Here is a 16,576-nt window from a genome sequence, read left to right as displayed (position 1 = left end):
TATTCTCATGTAATCAATATCCCTTATAAAGTAAATTAGTAGCTAACAAGTTTAGTGTTGTCTTCTTTAAAAATTCATTTAATATTTTGCAAAAAACATTCTATTGATTCTATTACTGTGGTATTAATAAGTGAAAGCCAGTTGGACACATGTTTTGTAGGTGTCTGAAAACTTCCAAATGCTTCAGTCATAAATTGTGTGCTTAAATGAGCATTGCCCTCTGGCTGTCTCCAACTAAAATATTAAGCATGATACTTACAACAGTAGTAAATTTAGATGTGGGCCAGAAGTGATTTTCTATTCTTGAAAGGATTTGCTGGTACTCATCAGAAAGTTTGAAGGGTTCATAACAGCACATTTCAACAGTCTAATATTTTGTCTTTAAAAATAGATGAAGTTGGTATTTTCCCTTCCACCCTTTTGTTCATTGCCTTCAAATTCATTAATTTTTATTTTCAACAAAAATGTTTCAAAAATGTGTGAAGTGTTTTATACAGCATTCCTTTTGGCCCATCCTTCAAGTTCAGGGCTGAGTACTTAGCAAGTCCCAAGATGAATCCAGTATGTGCACTTACAAACCTACCATATGGTCTCTTTAGCTAAGGCTCATTCATCCAAAGCTGTCCTTTGGATGTAGGACAACTTTTTATCCACTCGATTAACTGAGAGTTTATGTAATTCCCTCTGCATCTATAATTACCTGAACAGCAGGATGATCTAGCATTTTAGACTGGTGTCACAAGAGCCTTAGAAACTGACAAAATGAGTGGTTTTGCTTTGATTTTATGAACCTAATTATCAGCACGATCATTGTCCTGAAGCCACTCTTGTATTTTACATTGGTGCCATACAAAAGTGTTCTGCTTATTCCCAAATTGACAAAGCCAGTGGATGCCTCACTGGATCATATAATATCAGTTCTCCACAGCTTCTGCGAACTCTGAACAGGCAAAACATGTCCCTCTTATGTCAATTTGTAAATGAAAAAGCAGCTTTTTTTTTGTTCTTTCTACAGGAGATTTTTGATAAGGCATTTTAAAATAGTAAGGCACAGAACTCATGGTAGATGCTAAAGATAATTCCAGCTAGCTCTAGACATTATGTCATATGTCCACATTTGAGACAGACACTTGATGCCTCTTTTATTCAGTGTAGGGAATTAGGCAAACTAAAGAGCAATTCTCATCAGGATTTTGAAGAAATAGATCACAACCTGAAAGCTGTTATTTTTCTCAGTTGACCACACAGGGAATTGGGCTGAGCAGCTCGGATGCATACATTATTAACACCTACAGCTGGTCAGAGGTAACTCAAGTTCAGTAACTTTTGCATCATCTGAGAAGTAGATATTCATGCTGCAGCTAAATCCTGCCAGAGGTGCAAAAATTTCCCAGAAGATCTAAGCAGGCCAGTACAAATGCTGCGCAGATTGCTGCCCAAGTATAGAGCCACGGGTGCAATGGCATCTATCCTTGGCTCAGAAGGTTTTAACTGTTTCCATGCTGTGCTGAGCCCTTGACAGAGACCAAGAGCTCTTCCAGCTGTCTTCACACCATGCTCTCTGTCACATCTGGTGGGCTTATTGGTTCAGATGCTGGACACAGCTTCAGACCCGAAATGGCTCCATGCATTTGGACAGCATAGCATCTTTCATAAAGCGAAAGGGACTGTTCATGAGGCTAATCCTGGCCACGTTAGCTCAGTGTGGAAACCATAGCACTAATTCTGTTTTCAAAACTCTGTGAGGCTCCAATTAGCATTGGTAACAGAGAGCTGACTGAATTGTGATGGCATGAGTGGAAGGAATAGGCTCATGCTGAACTCAGTGCTGTCAGGACTCCGCTGCATCTGGCATGTGTGCTGGTTCAGGTGTCTCTGCATTCCACTGCAGGCTAGCTGCAAACACACTCAGTGGGTACAGAGGTGCTAGTAATTCACAAAGCAGTGTGGCTAATGGCTTTCCAAAATCCAGGTGAAAAGCACATAAAACACGGTGTTTAATTCTCCCCTGAATTTCATGTGCTATGAGTTATATTTCTTGTTTGCAAATTGCATAAAATTATTTTTATAGGTTAGTTAATCAAAACAATCTATGTGTATCTGCATATCATCAGGTTTTTACCTGCCTTTATGCCTGATATAATTTAAACTGATGTGTTCCTTTAGTATATCTTTCTGCTTTTATCTCACTTTACAGCTGAGAAAAATGGAACGGTTAAAAACGACAATCTTTGCATTCATCTATCTTTCATTTTATTTTAGTTTCTCTTAGTCAAAAAAAGAGATTTTTTTATTTATCACAAAATACAAAAAAAAAGTGAGTAGTCCTAGGAATGATAAAGTCTTAATAATAATAATAATAGGTAATTATAGTAACTTATAATAATTATTTTGGTGAGTTATGCATTCTAGAAACTGGGATTAAATACTATTTAAAATTCAGAAAGATAACTCTAAAATTTCTGTGAATGGGTCAAGATTTTTTAAATCTTTTTTTATATTTTATTTTTCTTTCTTGTAATTTGTTTGTAAACTGAAGTATACCTGAGAGATTACATGAAAATATAAGCAAGATTCTGATTTCTTCTTTAAGATCCTACCAAAGATATTATTTTTAAAATACATCAAAATAGAAATAAAAATAAATAAATCCAATGGGTCTTTCTAAATAAGAAAAACAAATAAAGGAATTATTTTCAGATTGCCTAAATATGGCCTCAGAATAGGAAAGCAGGCCAGGAAAATTATTAAATATTATGCCAGCCTAAACTCAAAACTTATTTTTTTAACTTCTAAAATAATTTCAGAAGCCTCTAAAGAATAAATTAAATTATACAAGAAAAGACCTGGTCACCTTAAAAATGGAAAATTTTGCAGAGGGCAAGCAAGCAGGGATGACTTAGAAAAGTGGATTATTTCCAAAAATGGAAATAAATACACAAAACTTTCTGAAAATTAGCATATTTTAGAAACAATGGCACATTATGACTGAATTCTATGTGTTAAAATTAGAAATTTTAGTAAAATCATAATTTATAGTTTTATTTTTCAATTTCTTTAGTAGTTCACATAGTTACATCTCATTAATACTATGTACAGATCAAGGTAAGCACAGATTAAGGCATCACATCTCAGGGGTCTCCATCCCAGGCTGATGGACTCAGTTGCTGTTTTCCAGTTTGCCCATTCAGGCACTGCCTTTAAAAGCACCCGGATACAGCACATAAAACAGGTCTCATCTCTCATAAGATATAGGTACAGATGGCCAAACCCTACTCCTCTCTGACTGTGGTTGAAGTTCACTACTGAAATCATGCATGTTCTCACTCTCCACATTCACAAGCATACCCATATCCTTAGTTCTCTTGAGCATTCACTCAACATCCCTGTTTGGATGCCAGGCCTCTTTCCCCTCCAAACGAGTCTCCTCCTGTTCACTGGCTTGTTCAGCTTGATGTTTACTCTCAAACAGGTGCATTAAATCACCCACCTGCTTCACAGTCTCCCCCTCCCACATATCCCTTGAATATCAACACAGGTTTCTCAGCCTGGCTACTGTCCATGATCAGACCTTGGGCTCCATACCCACCGCTGACTTCCCATATGGAGATTTCTCCTATTCACCTCACAGACTTGATTTGCTACTGAATTTAGCATTGAAAAACATGCACACAGGATTAAATTACCCAGAGTAACAATAAATACAGCTCTATCACCTTCTCTGGTCTGTGTATCTATGTGTTTAATCTATCACTTTCCTTGTTCCTTTTTATATTTTCTATAGTAAATAGTCCTTAACCAGGTAGCTAAATGAATCAGATTGGGCCATATTCCACATGATCTTAGTGAATTAACACTTCCAAAATGCTCCATCTGCAATGCCAAGTGTGTCACTCCTCTATACACGGTCACAGCTTTGCAGCAATACCATTCCCTTGCTCATACTCCCCTGATTTAAAATGTTCCCAAAGTGTGAAGTGCAATTACCGTATTCAACAGACATACTCTAAAATTCACAGACACTTTTTAAGCTCTAAAGACATTCTCCTTCTGAGGAAGTAAATCCTTAGGACTCTTCCCTCCATTTAGTAGCAGATGTGTAAGATTCAGAAGAAAACACAAAAATATGACTGAAGAGTCCACGCATTGGTCAAAGAATCTATGACTGCAAAAATAGATTGAGCAAACAACACATTGGAGCCTCAGCTTCACATGATAGAGTTCTCAGGGTCCTTGGACATTTTTTCCATGATCCTACTAAGTAAAACTTGTTCTGAATGATAGTCTGCAGTGTGCATTTATATACATTTGTATATAACTCCTCTACTGATGGTACTGTATTGTCACCTGCAGCTGGAGTACCATGCATGATCTCCAAAATTCTTTCTCCAAAAATCTTGGTAATGAGAATTAGAAAATCAGTCCATTTCTTTGCACTTCTTCCCACCTTTTTTTCTGAAACGAAAATATAACTTCTTTCAAGCAGATTGCACTACATTTTTACAAATAGCTTTTTCTAATTAGTACCTCAGCCTCAGCTAGGACTTGTACATTCAACAAATAATAGCACTTACAGCCTTTATTCACTACTGTCTCTTTTCTCAGAAAACTCTCACACCTAGAAATTCTGATGCTTTGTAATTAAGTGATACTTTGGTTTAGAAAGCTTGTGATAAAACCCACATCAGTATACAGCAGCATACTAGTCAGTCCAACAGACTGGAGTTAAATACTCTGTGTGTGTTCATGCAAGTCTTGTACCCACAGGTCACTTCCTGACGCATCTTTTAAGCTCAGCCTTGCAATCAGAGACCCCCCCCTTGGCTACCTCATGAAAAAATCCTGCTCTTTTGTGACGGGACTTTATCCCATTTTACAACACCTTGTTATCTGGGATAGACAGGAGGATCTGGAACATGCACCACTGACATACATATCTCATACTGAACTAAAGAATATTGTCAAACCTGTTGTAATCCTGAAATACTGTTTTGAAGTCTGTGCAGATTCATGAAAGTATCAATTATATTATCTCAGATACCGGATCACTCCACCTATGGTGCTGTGGAGACCCTTGATAAAGTTACCCTCTTTGTTGCTGAATATGTGTTACTGCTACCACTGCACTGTTTTAGATTAAATGGAAAAAAGTATAAGCCACTTGAAAAAAAAATCCCTCCATCTTTAAAGCCAGACCTGTTTCTGGCTTTAAAGATGGAAAATGCTGGAAAATTATTTATATAGTTGATTTTTGAACATATTTTTCCCTCTTTTCATACATCTCTGCAGATTTGGGCTTTGCTAAGACAAGGAATGGAAATTTTGAAAGATCAAAACAAAATCTGTTCACACGAGATTTCCGGCGGAGGTTGACAGTTAACAAATGAACCTCAGTATAGAAACTTTTAAAGTTTTTCTATCCTTATTGATGGTGTTATAGGGACTCTGTTGTTTCTGATGTTGTGTCTCCTCTTTCTAAATTCCATTTCCTTTTATATTTTTTCCCTCTGGGACATTTAATGGAAGCTACTGCTTGCTCTTCTGACTCATCCTCAGTCTTCTAGCTCTGAGAACTGAAAAGTGTCATTATATTCAGATTCAGAAAAAAGTATTCTGTGAAACACTGTAATTATATAGTCTGACGGTGTTCTTTTTCAGGCACATCCTCAGCATTAGAATTATACACAGTTCTGCCTGTTATATATTAGCTGAAATTTTACTGCTTAACTTTCTTTCTACTTCTACAATTCTTTGTTATTTAATAGCTGAATAGAAATGCTAATAGAGATATGACTAGACAGGTCAACATTCATAATATCCATAACACTTCTGCATCTCTTTTTTAACTGCAGTGAAATAGTCTAGGGGAATTTAACACATTCCATAAAATTCAAATGAGAAGAATTGTCTCTTCATGTAAAAGTTTTAAAAATGCTTTTTTTTTTTTTTCTTTTTAGACTGCGAAAAAACCACCAATTTAGAGTAATTTATGATGAGAGAGCCCCAAAGGGGTATATCCTATATCTCAAATAGAGAATACTTGCCTATTCTGTGGGTGCCCTGATCCAAATCTGCTTTTTAAATGAGAGAACTTATGCTGAAGTTTTCTCCTACCACATAAAAATCACAACCTCTGTCACATAGAGCTATTTTTGCATTCTCTGTTCCTATAAATATTTAATTAGTTACACAAAGTGAAACTATTTCAGCAAGGATGTTAAATTCACACATGCAGTAGCATGCATTTGAACGCTTTTGTATATGCCATAAAAGAAAGATTCTGAGCCCATTTTTTCTTTAATTCAAGTGAAAACTGTGACACTTTACCTACTTAATTATTAAGGGAAAAGCTATATTTTGTCTGGCAGCTAAGATGACAGCACTGGTGATGCTTTCCTTGAAGTTTTCATATTACTGCTGACAAGTCATAACCTAATATTTGATATTTTATCAGAAAGTCCCATTAATATTTAATGTTTAGCTGCCATTGTTTGCCCATTCTTTGCCCCTGAAGTAGTCTCACATGGCTAGAATATGGTTTAGCAGGCCGTATGAGTATGCAGGATCTCCCTTAGTACAAGAACACTTGATGAACCTGTTTATTTTTGTCTGGTTTAGATATATAGAATATGATATAAATGTAGGGATTGGTGAAAAAAACCCTAGGACACAACCGTCTGACACTTAAAGTAATCTTGGAGAACATTCAGTCATCTGTTATAGTCCAACTGCTTCTCTTAATAGCCAGGCCACTCTTAGAAAACAGATTTGCGTGATATTTTCTGCTCTTTATATGGTGTGTTTAAAATCTTCATGCACAAAGAACAGCGACACACTTCTAACCTGAATGATTTTCTTCTTGCAGAGAAGAAAGTAGAGGAGATTCTGGAGAGTCTTGTGGCCTTTCCTGTCATTCTGTAGATACATATAGCAACTTTTAAGGATGGTATCAAATAAATAAATTTATTGCAAGTATAAAAAGTTGCATAAGCTACTTCTCTGTATCTTACAATGTGAATGTAGGTTAAACCTCTCTAAAATTTGCCCATTTCATGTGAAATATTCACTTATCTGTTTTACTTGGCATGAAATCCCCCTTTTTAGATCATATACATAATTGCAATGGACTTTGCTGAATTAATATGCCATGGGTTTGTGTATATCCAAGATGAAGGGTTCTAAGCTAGTCAGCATCATATGTTTAGAAACTTTTTATAGCATCATCTACCTTGCAGGGATCATGATAGATTTCTTAGTACTTTAATACATATAAGGAGATTAATGGAGTATTTTGATGTAATAGATTAACATCTACCAGACAGAGGATACATAGTGAAAGGAAAAATGTGATTTTTTTTTTCCCTGGTATAGTTTTGGAATTTTTTTTCATTAAGACAAACTGTGCACATTTCCTGTAGTATTTGGAGCGGCTTTTATTTTTTTCTTTATTCCAGCTACACAAAAATAGCCATTTTCACTGTGGCACCTTGATGTCTAACAGATATTTGAACCAAACAAGTCTCCTAACTATGCTGGAATCTAACCAGACCATTTATTCTGTTAGACATGGAACAAAGGATGACAGCTGCAGGTTTTGGGGCAGGTTTTTTTTTCCCTTCAATCTTTTCTGCTATGCAAATTAAAAACAAAAATTCTGACTGACACAGTAGACCAAAATTCATAACTATAAAACTGAAAACAAGGATTGTGTTCAAGCTGCTTTCATGTGTCTAAATATGACAAATTTTAAGCTCGAGTCACTTATAGCACTGAGTAAGCAAGATAAAATATTTAATGCTGTTAGATGTTGAGCTTCACTTTTTTTTTGCCTTCTGTCATTAAAGCTATTTGATTTATTTTCACTTCTGTCCAGTTGCATTAGTATTGAAATATGTCTTCACTAACAAGGAAATATGTCTAATTCATTGACTTCTCTACACCATGTAAAGTAGTTGCATGGAAGCCTTTGAGGAATGAAAGGATAATAAAAAATCATAAACTGTTCCTTGAGATGTAGAGCTTTTTCCCAAATTAAGGAATGAAGTGTTCCACTGGTGCCTTCCTAACTCAGATGTACATACATTCAGATCACTTACAGAAAGCAGGTACATTAGGGCAGCTATAAAACGCCTGCCACTGTAATTAAGATTCAAACCAGAACTTTTGCTACAGCTATGTTAGCACAAAAAACCATGCCTATGTCATACATATTGTCAGGCATCTACACTGGAACATTTATACTCTATACATTTTTGGAAAAATACATAAATACATAAACATAATAATCTTGAGAAAAAGGTATTTGAACTTGGTATAAGAAAAGAAAGCCAGCCAAATCAACAAGAGAAAAACCTGGCATGGATTCTCTGTATTTTTCTAAGTTTATATGCAATTTTATTACTAAACTTTTTTTTTCCTGGTAACAAAAATATATGCAATATATCCCTACATTCAGCAAGAGTTGCTATTAACATTAGTTATTAAAAATCACCCTATTTGAATCTTAGTCCACACACATTGCACTGAAACTTTACTCCATATATATCCATTCAAATTTTAGAGTTTTGAAAAGAATTTCTAACTGTTACTAATGGGTTTTCAATAATATTTAAATCCTTTCCTGCACAACAAAAGCATAGGCTGTCTCCAAGGCTGAAAAAATCCAAATGGATTGGAAAATTGAATAGGTTAAAATTCATTGTATCTAAACCTTTCAACTTTCTCTGTCCAGTTATACTTTTTAAGTTTAGAAAGAAGGGTAATCTGAAATATCATGTCAAAGTATTGAAATCTGCCATTCAAGGGAAAAAAAAAAAAAGGAAGAGAAAGCATTTCTTGTCAAGGCCTTCTGCTTCATGACTGAAGGTTTTAGTGTCACATTTTTCAGAACTGACATTTCTCCTATTCAAAGGAGAATTTCTGTGGTGCTGAAATAGACAAAACAATAAATGCCCTTTGTGAAACTGGGACATTTAATCCACTGCACAGGTTGTTTGCTGCAAGTATTCTCCTGCACCACATGCATTATTACTATCAAGAGGACTGTTTCACACATCAACCCCTTACAGAACATACAATTCTGGTTTTGGGAAGGTTTGAAAGGAATGAGATGTTTCTGTCACTCTCCTCCTGACTTTGGAAATGACAGTGACATCTGGAATGTGTGTCACCCTGGATAAATGGGAAACCACATGGTCCATAAACCAGTAAGAGTAAATTTCTGATATTAGGAGAGGAATAGTTATCCTCTAAAAGTGTTATTCCCAGTGAAATGGACACTGGAATAGAAAAAGGAAAATACACAGTGGTTATTCAATGTTCCTTTTACTCTGCAGCAAGATAAGCCACGAGTACCTCTTTCTGAAATGCTTGTTTAATTTCTAAATACCTTGTAGTAGGAGTTCCCAATCAATATGTTTGCAACACATGTACTGCAGACATTCCTAAACTAGACATGATGGAAGTTGAAAAAAATTCCAAACCCCTACGCTATACACTATCTTCAATTCTGAGAATTCTGTATCCTTTATTCAAATCTTTCCTTAAACTAGCCAAATTTCAGGGCATCTAGTCTTTGGTAATTATCAGGAAAGGAAGTCTAAAGACAAAGAACCTACAGTGAGAGCAATTTCCTTACAATTAAATTGAGCTAAAGTGGCTCTCTGCAGCATTATTCTTTTGAACTGAAAATTGGTTTATGACTCATTCTGCTGAAGGCAAATATAAAATATTTCAGAAATGTCTCACCCTAGCCTTTTAACCAGTAAGTCAAAAGCCCATCTGAGACATTCACAAGTTGATGCATGAAGAGGTTATAGCAGAAGTAAAGAGAGTAGAACTGTCAGACTCATAGGACCATAGAAAGGACAATTAATTGCCTATGACCAAGGTTTGCAGGTCAAGATCACTCCTGACCCTCCTTGGAGATGTAGCCCTGAGAGTTACCTAAGGGTAAAAGGATAGACCAGAAAGGGTGACACAGTTGTGCATATTTGCTACAGACTGCCTGATCAGGAGGAGGAAGTGAGTGAAACATTCTATAGACAGCTCAAAGCAGCCTCAGAGCCACAGGCGCTGGCTCTTGAGGGTGAATTTAACTATCCTGACATCTACTGGAGAAGCAACACAGCAAAGCACAAAGAATTCAGGAGGTTCCTGGAAAGCATTGATGACAACTTCATGCCAGAGGAAGGAGGATCCCACAAGGAATTGTGTGCTGCCCAGCATTATCCTAACAAAGTAGGAAGGCCTTGTTGGAAAGAAGTGAAGGTTGGGGGCAGCTGTAGTGGGGTCACAGCAGCCTTGGCTGTAAAGCCCATGAGACTGTGGGGTTCAGTACTGGTAAGGAGGCAGGCAACAAGTCAGGTTGCAGCCATGTATGGTGGTTTGATCCAGGCTGGATGCCAGACGCCCACAAAAGCCACTCTCTCACTTCCTTCACCACTGGACAGGAGGAGAAAATATAATGAAAATATCATGAGTTAAGGGAAGGGAGAGATCACTCGTTACTGTCATGGGCAAAACAGACATGACTTGGGGAAATTAATTGAATTTATTACTGTTCAAAATCAGGGCAGGATAATGAGAAATAAAAAAAAAATCTTAAATACACCTTCTGCCCACTTCTCCACTCTTCCTGGACTCTACCTTCTCTCCTGCCAAGGGTGCAGGGAGACAGGGAGTGGGGGCAATGGTCAGTCCATCACAGCAGATGATGGTGTTTCTGCCACTGCTTTCTCCTCAAGGAGAGGAGTCCTTCCCCTGCCTCAGTGTGGGGTCCCTCCCATTGCAGAAAGTCCTTCATGAACTTCCCCAACATGAGCCCTTCCCACAGGCTACAGTCCTTCATAACTTCTCCGGTGTGAGTGCCTCCCATGGGGTGCAGTCCTTCAGGAACAGCGCGCACACTGTGGCTCCAGTATGGCCAGCAGGTCGAGGTGGGTGATCCTGCCCCTCTGCTTTGCCTCGGTGAGGCCACACCTGGAGCTCTGTGTGCAGTTCTGGGCTCCTCAGTACAAGAGAGACATGGAGCTCCTGGAGTGAGTCCAGCAGAAGGCAACAAAGATTGAGGAACAAGCATTTATTTTATGAGGGCCTGTTCAGTGCTGCGGACAGATGACTGGGGGAGGGGCTCAGCAGTGTGCATGGGCAGGGTCAGCGGGTGTCCAGAGGATGGAGCCAGGCTGTGCTCAGCCGTGCCAAGCAATAGGACAGCAGGGAATGGGCAGAAACTGCTGCACGGGAGGTTTCACCTGAACATAAGGAAGAACTTCCTTACTCTGTGGGTGACCACACACTGGAACAGATTGTCCAGAGAGGTTGTGGAGTCTCCCTCGCCGGAAAAGTCAAGAACTGTCTGGACGCAATCCTGTGCCACGTGCTCTGGGATAACCCTGCCTAAGCAGGGGGATTTGACCAAGTGACCTTCTCTGGTCCCTTCCAATCTGATCCATTCTGTGATTCTGTGAAAGTTTTATCCATGACAGTGCCCTCAGGTTCAATCTAGTAAACTTTTTTCATTACAATATGAGGGCAATACATTTGCTAATTGTCATTTTGGATATTTTGTCTTTTTTTTCAGTATTTTTCAGGCAAGTATTTCATTATTACAGAACATGTCTGTGCATTTTAGGTTTATATTTCAGTTTAAAATATAACATTTTACTATAAATAGTTAAATGCTTCTACTACAGAGGAAATTTATTTTAAATGGGAGATTTCTTTTTTTGGTTTTGGTTTTCTTTAATCATTGTAATTATCAATACATGGATAAGGCAGTACTTTTCATAATTAGTAACGTTAGCCAACACATCTACTTTCAGTTATTTTTAATTTTGCTAATCTTTCTTCTTTGTACTGAAATTTTCCATGCAATGTATTTGCCTTAGGCTGGAATATTATTTTGAAACATTTATATCAAGAGGAATCAGAGAAAGAGGGAAAAACATACTACTTAAAAAATCACTTTTCTTTCATGGAGAAGCTCTCAGCTGAAAAATTAATGTAAAGAAGTCCAAGGGAGGAAACAATCAGTTCAGAAGTACTGGGTCAATATTTCTGGTAGACTTGGGACTTTCTGATTTTTTTGAAATATGCTTTTGCATGTATGTAATGTCTTTAGGGTTTTTTGCTTGCTTGCTTTGTTTCTTCTTTTTGTTTGTTTCCTTTTAATGAGTTTTCTGTAAATTTATTAAGACTGGTAATTACAGGACTATGAAACTGCTTGAGAGAATAGATTGGTTATTTTAAGTAATTAAAATATTTTGCTTTGTCAGCAGGACATGAGTGAGAAAAAAATTAATATTTTGTATACTAAATCGATAAATATCCTTAACCCGGGCTAGCCAAACATGGGGTATCAGTGACTGTCACAGACAGTGACTTGAAGCTGGTTTATATGGCAGATTGGTGTAACTAAACACATTATATGTGACTGTGCTAACATTATCACAGTAAGTGTTAGCACACTGGAATTTATTGTTCCTTAAAGCATCTCTGAAGCAGCCCTGACAATATTTAAATTCGGTAAAGGTAAAAGAAATAGTGAATTATACTCATAATTTACCAAGATACTATTCCAGGATAATTTTCCATGGATCATTACATGAGCTATATTTCAGAAACAGTGAAGTTTATTTATATTAATTGCTAGAGCACAGAAAGCTTAAAGAACAGAGAATTCTTATCTGATAAAATAAAGTGGTTAATGTGATTCCATTAAAAACGTAATACCAAGCACATTATCAAAGCTAGATAGTAGAGACTGGATTTTAGCAAACAGAGATATATTGACTCCTCAGTTTAGATTTAAGATTCAGAGTTTTTCACTGCTTGTACCATGACTTAATATAGAAAACTGATTTCATTATAGCATTTAAGTTTTTCATATGAGAAATGGGAACTAACACAAAAAAACCAAATCTCATTCTTATCAGATTTAGTACTAAAGTTGCAATCTTTCATATTTTCATTACAGTTAATTTGTACAGCTGAAGACATTCTTTATTCATTTGGTATCAGAACCACATGTGCCTTGAAATTAATGAATCAAACTCAGACTATGCAAGGTTAATTTAAGCTTGTCCTACTGCATGTTTTCCTGTAGTTTTACATTACGTAAATTGTAGGTGATGATGTGAAGCTGACAGAAAGCCCTAAAGTCATGAACCTGGATCACAGCCGTGAAACAGAAATTAGAATAGCTGATGATCAGAGAAAATGACCCTACCTTGTCTTTCTCAGCAACTGAAGAAAGTTTCCTTCCTTCTAATGCAGACTTTTGGAGAGCTTCTGCTTTTATCTCCTCAATGAGATTATTTGACACATAAGCTCCTTTAGAGCTAAAAAGGAAAAAAAAAATCAGGGTTAAGATTTCCCCAGAAAGATGGGGGAAAAATAAAATCCAAAAAATAAAGAAAGAGAAGAGTAAACTTTACGGTGCTTTGAACTCTCAATTGGATTCCAACTGACTGAAATGAAGTGCTTTAATATACCTTATTCTCTGTACAGATGATTCATTACATAATCACATTCCATTTGGAAAAAAATATTTTAACGGTAATTATTCTGTCATTCCACATTACCACTAACTTCACAGACAAAAGACCCATAGGGAGAAAAAAAATGCACCACAGGTCTCAAGGTTTAACAGTTTAGGGAGAAGACCTCTCATTTCATTAGAAATATTCCTACTTTAGCTAGCAAAGAACAGACCAGTACACTTCTCATAAATTTCACAACTCGTGGAAGATATATTTACCTCATTATGTGCAGGTTGGATGGCTGCCAATAATATTTCAAATTATTTTGAAAGGCTGTGGCATTTTAACCATTCCATGTAATGCACTGGCATTATGCATATATGAAAAATGCATAGATGTAGCGATAAAATCAGTGTAGTTGGTGACATGTTAAATAAACTAGTATTATAAATTAATGTTATATACTATCAAATTATTCTAATATTAAGGTATTATTAGAAATTATTCCTGAATTTTTTTATTTTTTGTCATACCTGGAAATTTAATGTCTAAGCAGGCTAAAAAATCATGGAGAAGAGCTTACATCCTTTAAACTAATAAACCATGCAGACCACAATGATACTGTTTTGGCTATATCTGTCATAATTAAATATTGCATTTAAATACTATTAATTTGTGTAAAAAGTGCTATAGAGACTAAGATGTGTTGATGAATTTTTTTGACATTTTGTGCCAGTATTTCTCCCCCCACTTTTCCTTTAATCTCTTTTATCTCCTTCTGCTCCCTACAACCTCTAAGTAATATCCTTATCTTTTAGCTTATGCTTTGAATGCTTCCTATACCCAGCCTGTGCCACGCAGTGTGAGTAGCAAAAGTTCCATAGCAGCCAGAAAACAGCAGATATCTCAAGCCCTACTTGCACATCATTAGCAATCATGATCCCTGCTGAAGATTCACCATCCCTGTTTTATGATGAATTCTATGAAATTCCTGCCACTGGAGGCCTAAAATCTTTAAGGTGTTTTCTTCTGTTTAACAGACTTTACAGACACATAATCCCTTTCCTTCATCAGCAGGAACAAATGATTACCCCTGATGGGCTCCTTCTCATCCCCAGGCCAGCTCAGGGGACGAGAGATGGTGTCAGTCTTCACAGAATGCTGCTGCTGGATGTAGAGATTGGTAGGTCTGGTGAAGCGCTGTGCTTCCGGGTGGGAAAGACTAATCTTCTGTAGGTCTGCCTTCCAAAAAGCATATTTAAACAACAGTTTTATGAGCAAGGCTCATGCACTTGAACCATGCATAGGCAGGAAGAGTTAGGTGAAAATGTAGTGTGCAAGCCATATATTCTACTTTGGTTATGGTCCTTATACACATATCCTGTAAGTGTGTCTTACTCTTGGGACTGCCTTGTGGACGTGACGGCCTGGTCAGAGAGCTGTTCAAAAGCTGAGAAAAGCTAGAGAAAAAGCTGAGAAAGTTAGATAAGTTTTCCCAGAATCAGCCTGGGAGACTTAAGAGAGTTGAAGATAAACACTGATAGCCAGTTATTAAAAACAACCAACCTGCAGGTGTTGTTTTTCCTACAACACCTACAACATCCTGTTGTGTTTTCTTGTTATTCTCATAAGATTGTTTATAAAAGGACATCTTGTTAATTAGCCAATCAGGTGAAGTGTATTAATTAAATGACCAATCAAGTCCACCTGTATTGATCAGTGTATAAAAAGAAGCAGTTCGGAGTAAAGATTTGTTACTCAGACTTCTGATGTCTCTGTGTCATTTTTTACTAAGCAGTGATACTGGCTGTTTCAAACTCAGAGTTTCTACCTCCATCACCTGTTTCCACAGGTGTTTGGGGGGTTTTGGTACTGTTTTATTCAGCTCACTGCATGCTAGAGCTCTTTGACATCCCACAATGGGTCTCTGTAGCAGAAAAGATCAGCCTTCTGTTTCACATAAATAAAATAATTTCCCAGTACAAGGCAGGGTACACTCATCAGACTCGCTCCAAAAGCGAAATCCCTTTCTTCCTCTCTGGCTTCTCCACTCGTACTAGGAAGTGTCATCATCAGAATACAGCAAGGGACTGGAATCCTATTATTTGTTATTAATTATTGAAGCATAGGCTTGAAGAAATATTGTCTCACTATCTCTCCTTCTCCCACTGGAACTTCCCGTCTGAGCTGTTGTTCATGCCGTAGGCTTGACACAGTTTCTCTGGCTGCTCAGCCACAGGAGAGAAAAGAGAGAGATCCAGAGATCTGCAGAGATGGAGAAGCAGATCTGCCACGCAGCCTGCTTGTGCAGTCACTGTGGATTTGCCATGAGTGGATCTGTCTGCCAAGCTGTGCAGGAGGTCACCTGGAAGAATCAGTCAGTGCATATTTCACAGCCACATGAGAGAAGTCTCTGTGTTGTAGTCAGTCCTTAGGCACCCTTTGGAGCTAAATTTATTTTCTGTTCTAAGAACCCACAAAATGCTTTGGGTTTGTTTTTTTTTTTTAGCTGAGGTTGGAAGAGCATTTGGAAATTATCTCCCAAATGCCTGGCAGCTCTGCAGATTTTGTCTGTGAGCAAATGCATTGTTGTGTGATCTTTCTATTTTAAAAACTGATTTGTTTTGTTGCTGTTAGTCCCAGAAGGATTGTACAGCCATCCTCTTTCACAGGTCATCTTATTTCTTAATGAAAACACAGGGTTTCTATGTCCCTAAAGATTTCCTATAGTCAAGGCATGGCTTTTATTCAGTGTACTAGTTTGTATTTTGACACTGGGCTTGATATTCCCTGTGCACACGAAAGATTTTCTTACACAACCATTTAAGTGATTTTGTTGTTGCTGTTCTGGATTTCATGCACAGAAATTTTTTTTTCATTGAAAAAGACATGACACCAAGACCTAATTGATACTCTTATGCCAAGAGATGATTTTAGATGTTTAAGCAATTATGGAAGCAATAAAATTTAAGACAAAGAGCCATGAAAGCTTGGGAGCAAGGCATGGCAGCAAGGTTTTTTTAAAATAGAAAAAATTAAGTGTTAAGTATTCCACTAGTATAGGATGATGGAGCATAATTAAAGTCAAATGGGGA

The sequence above is a fragment of the Melospiza melodia genome, chromosome 2 (genome assembly GCF_035770615.1).
Source record: "Melospiza melodia melodia isolate bMelMel2 chromosome 2, bMelMel2.pri, whole genome shotgun sequence".
Lineage (NCBI taxonomy): Eukaryota > Metazoa > Chordata > Aves > Passeriformes > Passerellidae > Melospiza > Melospiza melodia.
Note: the sequence above shows the minus strand (reverse complement) of the source record.